This window comes from Belonocnema kinseyi, chromosome 6, assembly GCF_010883055.1.
Source record: "Belonocnema kinseyi isolate 2016_QV_RU_SX_M_011 chromosome 6, B_treatae_v1, whole genome shotgun sequence".
Lineage (NCBI taxonomy): Eukaryota > Metazoa > Arthropoda > Insecta > Hymenoptera > Cynipidae > Belonocnema > Belonocnema kinseyi.
This window is the reverse complement of record NC_046662.1, coordinates 94,816,055-94,829,392: the sequence shown is the minus strand read 5'-3', so window position 1 is coordinate 94,829,392 and position 13,338 is coordinate 94,816,055. Positions and strand designations below refer to the sequence as shown.

General features: G+C 31.3%; 1 protein-coding gene across 1 annotated transcript in view; it reads left to right on the top strand.

Annotated features, from left to right (window-relative positions):
• The window catches only part of LOC117174946, a 57,208-nt gene that overhangs the window by 16,565 nt on the left and 27,305 nt on the right, over positions 1-13,338 (top strand). The gene's annotated exons all lie outside the window — the stretch shown is intronic.

Genomic DNA, 13,338 nt, shown 5'->3' with positions numbered 1-13,338 from the left:
ATCCCATCCACACACTACTCCTTTCCCCTGCCGAGTGAGTCACGCCTACCCCGAAAGGGAAATGGCTTAATGGTGTAATAATAATAATAATAATAATAACGTCTGATTTCAAATGATTTCCTCTGATTTCCGTTTTAAACTAAGTTAATACTAAGTTCACGCAAGGTTTGCTGAATTTAGTTTATGTCCGCAGTGAATTCACGTTACTTCAGTAGAGTCTACCTTATCTCTGCTTGAGTTCAGTTTCGCCTACTGAGTGCACAGGAGTTCAGTTCTCATCCGTTGAATTCACTTCTCGGCGGCTGAATTCAGTACTCACTCACTGAATTCACTTATGTTCTATAAGTTTATTTTCTTATTCATCCAATGTTGAGGACATTATATAAAATAAATTAAACTTCTTGAAGTATAATATAATTATAGTATTGAAATACTATTATATTATATTATAAAGCACAGCGACACACAAAAAGTGTGTAAAGCCAGAAAATCGACCTACATAGTGTTTTAGTATTAGTCGAGAATAGTCGAAATCCTAAAGTTTGGAATTTGCGCTTACCAGATTTTTTTGGCCCTGATTTTTCAGTCAAGTTTGAATTTTACTAATGGGGCTACTTAAAATTTGGAATTGTTTCTTCAAGCCGTTGAGTTGATCTTTTCATAGTTCTCATGTTAAAATGTATTTTCTGACGGTAATAACAAGAAAATTATAATGTTTCAACATGACTAACATTTTTCCTGTAAATGGCTTAGCGAATATTAACAACTGTAACATCAACAATTTTATTTATGAATTTCTGTAATAGAAATATGCTTTTGAATTAAAAAAATTAATTTAATAATGAAAATCTAATTCGCTTGTAAGAAATTTCAGATTTTTCTACTCATAAAAGAATTTTCATCTCACGTTGTTCTCCATTATATTAGAATTTGATCATTTTAAAATTTTACAACAATTTTTGTTTATAACCTAAACTTGCACAAATATTCGATCAATGTCTATGATAAGAATTACATCGTATTTCATCCAGAGTTTCTCTCTAAAAGTAATGTAGAACACCGTGAGACGAAAATTTTGTTCTGAGCAGTAAAAATCTTAAATTTTTTATAAACAAATGAAATGTTTATTAAGAAATTAATTTTTGTAAATTAAAAAGCATATTTCTATGATAGGCATTCATTAATAAAAATTTTGGCTTCTTAGCTGTTAATATACGTTTTGCCGTTTACGAGAAAAATGTTAGTCATTTTGAAACATTATAATTTTCTTGTTATTAAATGTTATAACAAAATTTATTCACAACCTAAACTTCAATAAAAATCTTTTAACATAGAAGCTATAAAAATATCAACTCAAAAGTTAAAAAAAGAAATAATTTCAAATGCTAAATAGCTAACTTAGAAAAATACAACCTCGACTAAAAATTCAAGGTCAAATAAAAAAACTGGTAAGCAGAAAATTAAAAAATATTGGATTTTAACTAATTTAGAACAATACTATACCAGGGGTGTTAGTTGAAATTTGCCGTTTTTTTCAATAAAGAAAACACTTAATCCTCAAGGGAATCTCAAAAAGTTTTTATTCAATGTATTGACCATTAGATTCTACACCTTTTGCACATCTTTCAGGCAAATCATGGATACCATTCCAAAAAAACTTTTTCTCTTTCAAGGCAAACCATTCGACGAGCCATTTTTCGACTTCATCGAAATTGGCGAAGCGCTGCTCTGCGAGTGAGTGTCCCATCGATGCAAAAAAGGTGATAGTCGGACGGGGCGAGGTCTGGAGAGTACGGCGGGTGCGATAATATTTCCCAATTCAATGCTTTTAATGTGTTCTTCACCACTTTAGCGGTATGAAACGGTGTGTTGTCATGTTGTAGGATAACTTTGCCATGTCTTGGGCCCATTCCGTCCGTTTTTCTATCAACGCATGATTCAAATTGATAATTTGTTGTCGGTAGCGATCCGTATTCCCCGTCTCAACAGGTTTTAATAACTGGAAGTACATCATACAACACTGGTCCCACCAAACACAGTGCATTGTCTTACGGCCAAAGCGATTTGGCCTTGGAGTCGATGAGCCGACCTCACCAGGTGAAAGCCATGATTTTTTCCGCTTTGGGTTCTCGAAATAAATCCATTTTTCGTCCACCATGACAATTCGATGAAGAAAATATTTCCTTTCGAACCGTTCAAGCAGTATTTCACAAATGGTTTTTCGATTTTCCATTTGTCTATCGTTCTGTTGGTGTGGTACCCATTTTCCATACTTTTGGATTTTTCCCATGGCTTTTAAACGTTGGCAAATTACTCCTCGGGTCACATTTAGTGTTTGTGCCATTTGTTGTTGCGATTGGGTTGGGTGTTCATCCAATATCGCTTGCAATTCCTTGTCTTCGAACTTTTTCGCTGCACCAGGATGTTCATTGTCTGCTAAATCGAAATCTCCTTTTTTAAATTGATGAAACAATGTCTCACATGTTCTAATCACTGGAGCATGTTAACCATAAGTTTCTACCAGCAATCGATGAGCTTCAACTGCTTTTTTCTTTTGATGAAATGAGAAAAGCAACGAATGCCGCAAATGCGATTTACTTGGAATGAAACTCGACATATTCACTGAGATAAATAAATGATGCTATTATCTTGGCAAAATGGAAATGTGTATTTTTGAAGATTATTTTCCATAGCAAAATATGACATAGATGCCAAATCATAGAAATGTATACATGACTCTAGCGACATCTATGAGTAAAACCGGCAAACTTCAAATAACGCCCCTGGTAACACTATGCCGGTCACCTTTTTTTGGCTCGGCACCTTTTTTGTGCGGTTGTATTCTCAGACATGTCTTATAAAAGAAAAAATCATTTTTTTATGAATGAAATTTTGTATTTCATTTTTTTGTAACAGTCGCTTTTTATCAATTGTTGTCAAATTTCTTAATTTTCATAAATCAAAGCTTATTTTTAGGAGAAAATATTGCCTACAACTCTACTGTTTATAATTTTGAAAATAGGTAAATAATCGTGAAATATATTCATTTGTTTTTAAAAAATTTCCATTAAAATCTTTTTGTATCTATTTCTGCGTTACAAAAATTTACTTTTTGAGATTGGAAACAGTAGAGTTATACAGAATGTTTTCCCTGAAAAAATAAGTCATCATTGATTTAAATTCAATCATTTTTTGGAAATTGGTAATAATTGATAGTAAGATAAAATTTAATTGCAAAAAAACATTTTAAAAATCAATGTTTGTTGTAAGTTTAAAAATTTGTTAACTAACGTTTTTGAGTAGAATTGACGTCTGTAATATTATTTTGATTTTTAAAGTAATAGAAATATTTTATTTTAAAAGATCCGGTTTTTTGACAAGACAATTATCTGAGTAAGTGACCACAAAAAACGCATAAAAAGGAGGAGTTTTGGTGTTATGTACGCAACAATATTTATTTTCAAAATAATGTCTTTCAACGACTATACAAGATATTTGGGATGTGGATCAACTGCTAAAAAAATGAAAGATCTTTTCAGACGCTACAAATGCATGTACAGTGATTGACCGTACTTTGATAAAACTATCAAATAATCGCCAAAAAATTTTGAAAAAATGTAAGTATCTTATAGAAGATATAAAATCAAATCTAATATATGAAATACTTTTTGAGGTTAAGTTATTTCAATGTGCAGAAAATTATTAATAATTTAATTATCACATTAAATGCTCTCACAACAGTGAACACATGCTTCCACAGGCTTTCACGGCAACCAACGAGACAAATGCGCATACTGTCGACGCATGTAAATGCTATAGTCTTCACACGTGCTACTCTTCGAGCAGTACACTAACTCTAGTAGAGTTCAACTGATTGTATTTATTTTAAAAGTTGCAGTCACTGATTCCATTGAGTTCATACTGATTTCTAAGATTTAGGTCAAGTTAAATGAGCATTACAACCCTTGATTTCCGAGTGTATGCCCCTCGTTTTGATTTGATTTTTTAAGTCACTTATATGCTTTCATATGAAATACAAGTACACCCATTTTTCCAGTAATCTCTAATCGCTCGTCACTGTTGCGGTACATGAGGTATATATGGATACAGTAAACAAAACTTGTTTAACATCCGGTAAAGTAAGCTAACATTATCTCATTTCCCGTTTCAAAACGTATTCGTAAAATAAAAAATGCTGATATACGCACAGAAAAAAGATAGGCTTAGTTTTGCTTATTCTTATATATTTCAGAACTTACCTCCGTCGTTTTCGGGACAACTTCATGTAAATTTCTTTTGTTGAAGTGCATGTGACAAACTCTAATACCAATATTATCGACCTCACTCTATAAGTCCACTGAATATTTGTTTAAAAATGTTTCACATGACCATAAATTACGTTTATGTCCTTCGCTTGAATAGGAATATCGCTAAAAATATTTTCAAAGAAATTAAAACTGGGACCATTTTTTGACATATTTTCTTTGACACCTTGACATTTTTACACCTAAGAACTTTTCTATATTTAAAATATCTGCGAGATGTAAAAAAACGTGAATAAACGTAATTTGCTGTCAGCTCTTGCAGTACTCGAAGTTTGAGTCCGTTATTTTACATATAAAAAAAGTTCTTAGGTTCAAAAAAATTCAAGGTACAAAGAAAATATGTAAAAAATGGTCCCAGTATTAATCTCTTTGAAAATAATTTGTAGGTAAATTCCTACTTAAATGAAGTAATTAAACGTAGTTCATGGTCTTCTGATACATTTTCCAAAGTTTCATTTCGATATTTTATTCACAAAAATGTTCTTAAATTTAAAAAACTCAGTAAACTGAAAGAATGAAGTCCATAATATACGTATTTGAGCGGGGTGTGCTTCTTAGGAATCTTAACTTCAACCGCAATCGAACTTTACTTCGTTGAGTGCTGAGAAAAAAATGGATCAAATACATGGGATTCGGTCCATTTTGGCCCTATTTTGCTAATACATTCATAAAAACTATTTTTACATTCTCATCAAGTTTTTACTAATGTGTCTGTCTTTATGCCTGTCTGTCTGTAAGCACGATAACTTTTGAACAAAATCAATATATTAGATTGGCTTTTGATACACTCTTTTAGTGTCCTAAGCTAAATGTCAAGTTCGTTAGTCAGACATTTTGGATGAAAATACTAAAGTGAGCCCATTTTGAAAATTGTTGTGTATACATTTTTTCATGATTGAAAAATTCTTTGTACAGTTGTTCATAGTACTTGAAAAGAAAAATTTTACTTTTCGATAGCCCTACAAGATTATCATATCAAGTTTTTGAATTTTTTCGAAAAATTGATAAATGAAATTTTGACCGCACTATAACTAATAAAAAATCAAAGATTGGATCTTGCGGTCAAACTATGCAAGATAGGAAAACAAATGATGAGACAAACATTGTGCACCCAAAAAATATCTACAAATTTTTTATTAAACACTTTTTTATAGGATACATGGTTTTTGTTTTATTTATGAAAAAACATTGAAAATACAAAAATTAAATTTTTCGACACACGACACAAGCTAAGCAAAAATAAATACATAAAATTTTTTCACCGAAGGTAGAGCAAAAAAATGTTTATTAATGGTTTTTTTTTACATTCTCATCAGAGAGGGTATTAGATATGTGTAAAATTTGACAACCCCCCCCCCCCCCCCCCCCAATTTTTGTAAAATTTCCACGTTTTGAGACCCCCTGAATCCGAAAAATAGGTTTTTAAGAATGTGTCTGTCTGTCAGTCTGTCTATATGTATTTATGCCTGTCTGTCTGTCAGCACGATAACTTTTAAAAAAATCATTCTATTAGATTGGCCTCTGGTACACTCTTTTAGTTTCCTAAACTAAAGGTTAAGTTCGTTAGCCAGCCATTTTGGATAACAATTCAAAAAGTGAGCGCCTTTTAAATACGTTTCTAACCATTTTTTCAAAATTCAAGAATTGTCTGTACGGTTATTCATACTATTTAAAAATTCGAACGGAAAATATTGCGAAACATCTCTGGAAATACCGATTACCGTAATTCGTGACACATTCGTGATGCGTCTAAGAAACCACCGATTGCTGTGATTCCCGGCTTACATTGGCACATGATAAGTTTAATCAAATTAATGATCTTTTTTTACGGGTCAGGATAAATCACCCACCAGACAGCATATGTATTAACATTTCCTTATAATATATAGGGAACATAATTGAGGCGCTAAGAACGGTCACGAATAAGGTCCACTCTAGTCGAAAATCGTTTTTTACAGCTTCAAGCACTTTAGGATTGGTCTACCGATAAATTTTAGAAATTTGTAAAGAACGAAATTTTATGTTGCCACCAAACGTCGTTAAAGTTGAGTTGGTTGCTGAGAAATGATTATGACCCGTTATGACCACTGTGTAAAGCTTATTTTGCTTTTTCTCCTCTTATTAAGTGAAATAATAATGCGGATTAAACTCGTATTTAATCCTTGCCAACGTTCAGCCAAATCTTGGCGTACAAGTGCTGGCGCAGTAATGGGTGAATTGGCCATGCCAATGTCTAGACAAGACTTGGTGAACGAGTACTGGAGCAGTACTGGGAGAATTGCAGTTCAATTACTGTACTGATACTGGCAAAAACCATAGATCAAAAAGAAATATATATATATATATATATATACTACCGTCAGAAATTGTCAGCACGATTTGCGCGAACAGTATTAAAAATGACTGCTGATTTTGAACCACGATAACTCAATAAAGAAAACAGGCAGGGCATTTTTTTTAACAGTTGGAAGGCTTATAAAATTTCACACCGAACTGTGCCTAATAGATATATTTTTGACGTTCTGAAGAGAAGACAGAACTTGAGAAGTTTAAAAAAAGAATTCAAGATTTTTTCAAATTTTGTACCTCGACTTAAACTTTTAGCATGACCTAAGAAAATTGTTGCAAAAACCTGAAAATGTTATGATATAGAGCCTAAAATATTATCTTTAATCTAAGCTGAAAAAAGGAAAAAATCTTCCTTGGTTTCCGAGATACGATTGTAAAATTTCATTCGTATCTGAGTTGAATTTAGTCGACGATCAGTCACCCGTCATTTTTATTGGATTCGTAATAAGTGTACAGAAATTCATATGAAAAATAAAGCTAATCTAGTCTTTAAGCGATATTTTAGTTTACACATCTTATCCAGGCCTCTTCTTGGTATAAAGGTAAACGAGCGTGGGCTTAACGCTAACGAAACAAGTGTATCAAGGTAAAGGTAAAAATCAAGGTAAAAATTGGTTCCAAAGGAGCTGCAACAAGAATGGACCCCACTTGCTGAAAAAGGAACCCAAAACGATAAATGAGCTCTAAATGATACCACATTTGGGGTTCGAAAGGATCTGAAATGTAATTGAGCCTATTCCTAAAGAACCTATTTTTCGCTTTACCCACTTGGACATTATTTTTAAATAATAACACAATATTTACCTTAAAGCACACATGTCATCGAACTCTGATAAACATAGCTTAATGAACGTAAATAACTTATAATATTTATTACTGCAATTGAAATAGCTTTAATGAATTGATAAATATCATTTGCAGGTTATGTAGCAAATTTGTAAATGTAAAGGCTTATTCATATCAGTCCTCCCAATCTTGGGAACTTTTTAAACTGCACTTGCGTCGCGCCGGTAACATGATTGGTTACTGTTGTCGGGCTGAATTTGAATAGTGGCGATATTCAAATGTGATATTTATAATAAATAATGATTAGGAAATGCATTGACAGTAATTTCTTAATCATAAAATAAGATTTTGAAGTGACAGATAAAAATTTAATTCGATTTTAATTAAAAAGACGTTGTGAATTCCGATTTCAGAGAAAGAAAGTATTGTTTAGCTCAATGATTAATCTTGTCTCTGTCGAGTTTCTTATTTTTATTTATTTTTTTCATTCGCAACTATTTGATCTAAAATAAAATAAAATCAAAAATTCTATTTTAGGATTAATAAATTGCTTTTGAAGCATTTCCCAATCATTATTTATTATAAATATAACATTTGAATATTTCTATAATTTTATATGCGCGCGCTAAAAGCAACAAAATATGTTTTTGGCGCGACGCATGCGCAGTTATAAAATTTTCCAAAATTGGTAGCACTGAATCATATGCCAAAAAATATTCTTCTTAAGTCATTGGTCAATAAACTTATTATGTATGCTCACATTGATAAATAAGTCATTATCAATAATATTCAATTATTAAAAAGGGAATCTTGCATTAACCCTTTTGAATTAATTTTTTTATTTCAAGAAAATACCCTAAGTGTATTTTCAACTTAGACTTGAATCAATTTTGTATTAAAAATGATAAAAATAAGTGAATCTTAACAAGTAAAAAATAAAATAAATAAATATTAATATCGTTAGTGTTTGCTTTATCGACATATTCTGTAAATCGCTAACTTACCAGCCCGACTTTGCAAGCAAGTCTCTACATGTATCTATTGGAGTACTGGCGGTCAGTATAGCGCCGGCGCTGCCAGTTCTGGTGCAGTACTGTGCAGTAGTCCAGTAGTCAATTTCCCATTGTGAACTTTTATACATTTTCTGGTAAAAATACAGAAATTTTCGGTAAACTTCAAGATATTTTAAGTATTTTGAAGGCACTTTTCAAGAATTCAGTTCCCTAAGTCAGACACAGAAAAAACTAAAGTTAAATTTTGCTACATGTAAAAACTACCGTTCTTAAAGTTTACATGCTATTTGGCGAAAGTTTGTTTTACTATGGAATAAAAGCTGTCGTCTGCTACGGCGTCGTTAACAGAAATGGGAAAACGGCAAAGTATAAATGAATTCCAACTATAAATCGGGATACTATATTTAAAACAATCACAGAAAAAAACAAATTAGTTTTGAATATTATAAAATAAAATTTCAAAATGAAAACATTTCCTTTGCAGCGAAAATTTTCAATTCTTAAGTTTTCAAGAATATAAAAATATTCTTAATATGTACTTTTTAAATGTTGAAGTTTTTAATCATTCAATATTATATATAAATTACAAATAATATAAATTACGCAAGTTAATAATAGTAAACAAAATATTCTACTCAAACTCTTGGTTAGAAATAAGATCTTTTGTAAGTGTTTTTGAATTCACTAAGTAATATAGTGCATCTTGCTACTAGTTGCCATTGGTCATCCTAATATATAAATTTGTTAAATTGTGATTATACCTAAATTCAGCGCTGAAAATCTGGGCATTAATTTTAGGTATTTGGAGCATGTATGTATGTACGTATTAATACCAACATTAATGTATGTATGTATGTATGTATTAATGTTCATGTATCATTTTATTGTTGTTTTAAATTATGACTTCAAAATTGCTAATTCCCGTGCAGAAATCTTCATCGGGCCCCGATTGGGGCCACATCAATCCGAGTCGAGTCCCGATCGGGAATCCTGGTCGGTACCAGATCGCGGATGAAACACACACCCAGATCGGAGCCAGGTCGGGACACCCGATCGGAAAACTGGATCGGTGCCCTGTCGGTGTCCGATCGGTACACGATCAGTCTCATTATACTCCATTCGTGAATTTCACGAATGGAGGTTTAATATAAGTAAACTCGAAACTATCGAATGGGCCTCTCCTTTTGAAGGCCAACTTAATATTTTGAATTTCCAATTAGTTATTTTAAGTTAAAATTAAAGTACTACAGGCACGAAAAGAAGAGGTTTCAGACTGCAAAATTTAATTATACTTTTTAGAAACGGAAGATTATTGTAGATGGTATCAGTTTCGAGAAAAAGGTTTGTTTTTATGATAAAAATGGATGATAACCAGAAATATTTTAAATAACAATTTTAGTTTCTTGAAAAAAAATGTTGTCTATAAAACTTCTTAACAAATTAGAAAAAGTTGTTTTGCAAAAAGATTCCCTAAAACTTAACGTTTTCGAATGTTTGCAAAAAAAATCATCAGGAAATAACCTCTGATTTACGATTTATTAAAATTTTACTGTAAATAAATTCAATTTTTTGTCAATTGCATTACTTCTTGAAAAATTCAAGAAGGTGGTCGTAGATAATATTTTCGCCAAAAAAACAAGCTATCATTTATTAGATCGTTTTATTTGTTTAAGTCTGTTAAAAAGAAATATATACCAAATAACTATTAAACAAAAATTAAAATGTTTGAATTAAATATTTCTGGTAGTTTTAAATATTATTTACAAAATATGCATTTAGTTAATTTTTATTATCATTAATTAATTTCGACGTAATGGACGTTTTTATAAGTTGAAATATCATTGCTTATAATAAAAAAGAAAAAAAACTTTGTTTAGCATTTTACACTTTGCGCGAAACCAATTAGATGCATCTTGCATTTTGATTGTACTACTTGATTCTGTAATTCGTGCTATGAAAATTTGTCCTTAAGGGCATGTGATACTTACAGTTTGCCCCGCTTTTTTTCCATAAAAATGAAAATTTTTAAAAACTGAATTCGAAGATGCTATAAAATGTCATAACAGACGTCCCCGGGCTCTTTTTTGAGGGATAATAACAAAAAAAAAAAGTTATTGTGCTAAATAAAAATTGTATGCATATGCATTATTTGTAGGTTACTTCGTTTTTCATCTCTTGCCTTTCCGATAATCTGGAAATTATTCATGAAATAAACTTTTTTGATTGGCTGCAAACAAGGTTAGTTCCGGGAGATTAGTTACTATATTTATTTGTAAGTCCAAAGTTTTCGGCCAAAAATATTGTGTAGTTTGGAAGTAACGCTCGGGTGAATTGTAACACACATAACCTCGAAATATACACGCACTTTGTTAGCAATATCAAAAAATGTTTGATAAAAAAACACAAAAAAATCGTGTGGGGACGTCCGTTAGCATGTTCTATATCATTTCCAAGATTTTGAAGGCAAAATATTTCTTAACCTAGGAAAAAGGTCGGGGGAATCTAACACTGAAAAAATCGATACTATTTCCTAAGCGCTATGCAAATTGATCACATTTTGCTAAATTAAAATTTTTTTAAATTAACCTACAAAAACAGTGTGTGGGGACGTCCTTTAGCACGTTCGCTATCATTTCCCAAATTTTTAAGACAAAATATTTATTATTCTAGAAAAAAAGCCGGGGGAACCTAAAACTGGTAAAATCGACCATTTTTTAAGTATCACATGCTCTTAAGGTATTTCTGTAATGAATTTATTATTAAAACAGGATCAAAGTTTCAGTAACATAATCGATTGTATCACATATTTTATTCTCATCATATAAAAAAATTACAATTTTGTGCATACTACAATTAATTGCTTATCAATAGATTTGATCATTCTAACGCTACATTAAATCGAAAAATCTTGAGTTCTTAAATAATAATTGAAAACAAAAGAACTTGATCAATTTCATCATATAATAATATTTGAGTCATCTAATAGTAAATATACTAATTTTACATAAAATAATTAAATTAATTATTAATTTATTTGAGGTTAGGTTTCAATGAGCCCGCAGAGTGTAATCACTTACTCTCATCTTCCGTTCACAGGTTTCGAGGTCTACTGACTGGTGTTTGGTGCCTCCGAACACGTGGCTTACTCGCCTTATGCATTTTTAATCATTGCTAGAATATTATAAACGAGTAGTATGTATACAAATTTCACTGCAATATCAGACAAAATCAAGCAGCACTAGTTCTGCGAGAGCATGGAGATGGCGTTTCAGTAGGAATTCGGCCTTACCCGGTCGGGCTCATGTATGGGCCACAGAGTTCTACCGATCAGGGCGGGATCGGGAAATCCGATCGGGGCCAGATCCGTATTACGTTTGAAATCGGGTGATATCTGCACGGGTTGTATCTATTTATAATTTTCAACAGTTATAAGATGATCTCAAAATGATTGCCATATGATTTCAAATTGATTATTGGGTATTTTAAGTTAATATAGACTCAAAAATATAAGTAAACTTCCAACTTATTACTGGGTTTTTTAACTGTAAATTTCAATCAGTGAAATTTCAACAAGAATCAGTAAATCTTTTTCCCTAAATTTAGTCGTTTTTCACCGATTCATCCAATCAAAAACTACTGAAGATTTTATTTACAGTTGCTAAAAAGGTCAGTCTTTTCTGATTGGATGAAGTAGGCAACAGTAGTGAGCACGCACTACTCCTGTAATTGCTCATACCACGGATCTCGATAGGTACTTTAAAATAAGTGGGTGTTTTGCATTTAATAGTTTTTAACCATGAAATTGAACATTTTTGACAATTATTTATGAAATTCCATGAAGTTTATAAAGCAACATCTTAACTTAATTTCTAAAAATAAACATTTAAAGTAATCAAGTCCTTTATTTATTTAAACAGTAAGTAATTTATTTGATCTGAATACAAATTTTTTCAAATTAAATTAAAAAGGTCAAATAAAGAATTTCATTGAATCAAACAAACATTTTCCTTAGTGCATCAATCGTTAAACTCTTCAAAGCAATTTCGGTCAGGGTAACGAGTATAGAGTACATTCTTCTTGACTTGAAGCAATCGGCATAATTAAACGTGGGAAATTACCTTATAACTCCAATGGACTCGGAAAACTGTTAATGTATTATGGTTTTATGTATTGTATATCTAATGCTAGAATGTACAAACAGTGTAATATATTACATGTATTTTAATTCATTTTCATATAATTACAGGAAAATTATATCTTTAAACAAAGTTAACTATATGATTTATTTTAAATATGACAATTTTTTATACTGAATACGTTAATTTCTTAATCATCAACGCGAAAAACTTAAAAAAAGTTGTAATATCATTATAGTGGGTGATGGGGTAAAAATCTGCAGGAAACGGCGTGTTACGCAATTAATGTTATATAACCATAATATTTTGAGAGAGCGTACTACATCAATTTTATTGGTATTTTAATCTTTTTGTTATGACTTTTAAATTTGATAGATTTAAAAAAATTACAAAACAAGTTCGTTTACAAAGCTCATATTTACAGAATTCAAAATGATACGAAATTTGTACTCAAATTCGTTTCAACAATAATAATTCAGAATAAAAAAATGAGGTTCCTGATGACCACATATTCTTCTAAGCTCTCATCTAATCGCCCACGCCAGACCAGCCTTGTCTTGCATCTTGCGCAAAAAAAATTACATGACTCTGCTTGATGTGTGATTGTAATATGTATTCCGTGGGATGATATATATAATTAAAAATTTCTCATAAGGACAACCGCAGGATTTCGCCGGGAGCGGGTGCTAATCTGAAAAATTGCACCCGCTTCCAGCGAAATCGCGGTAA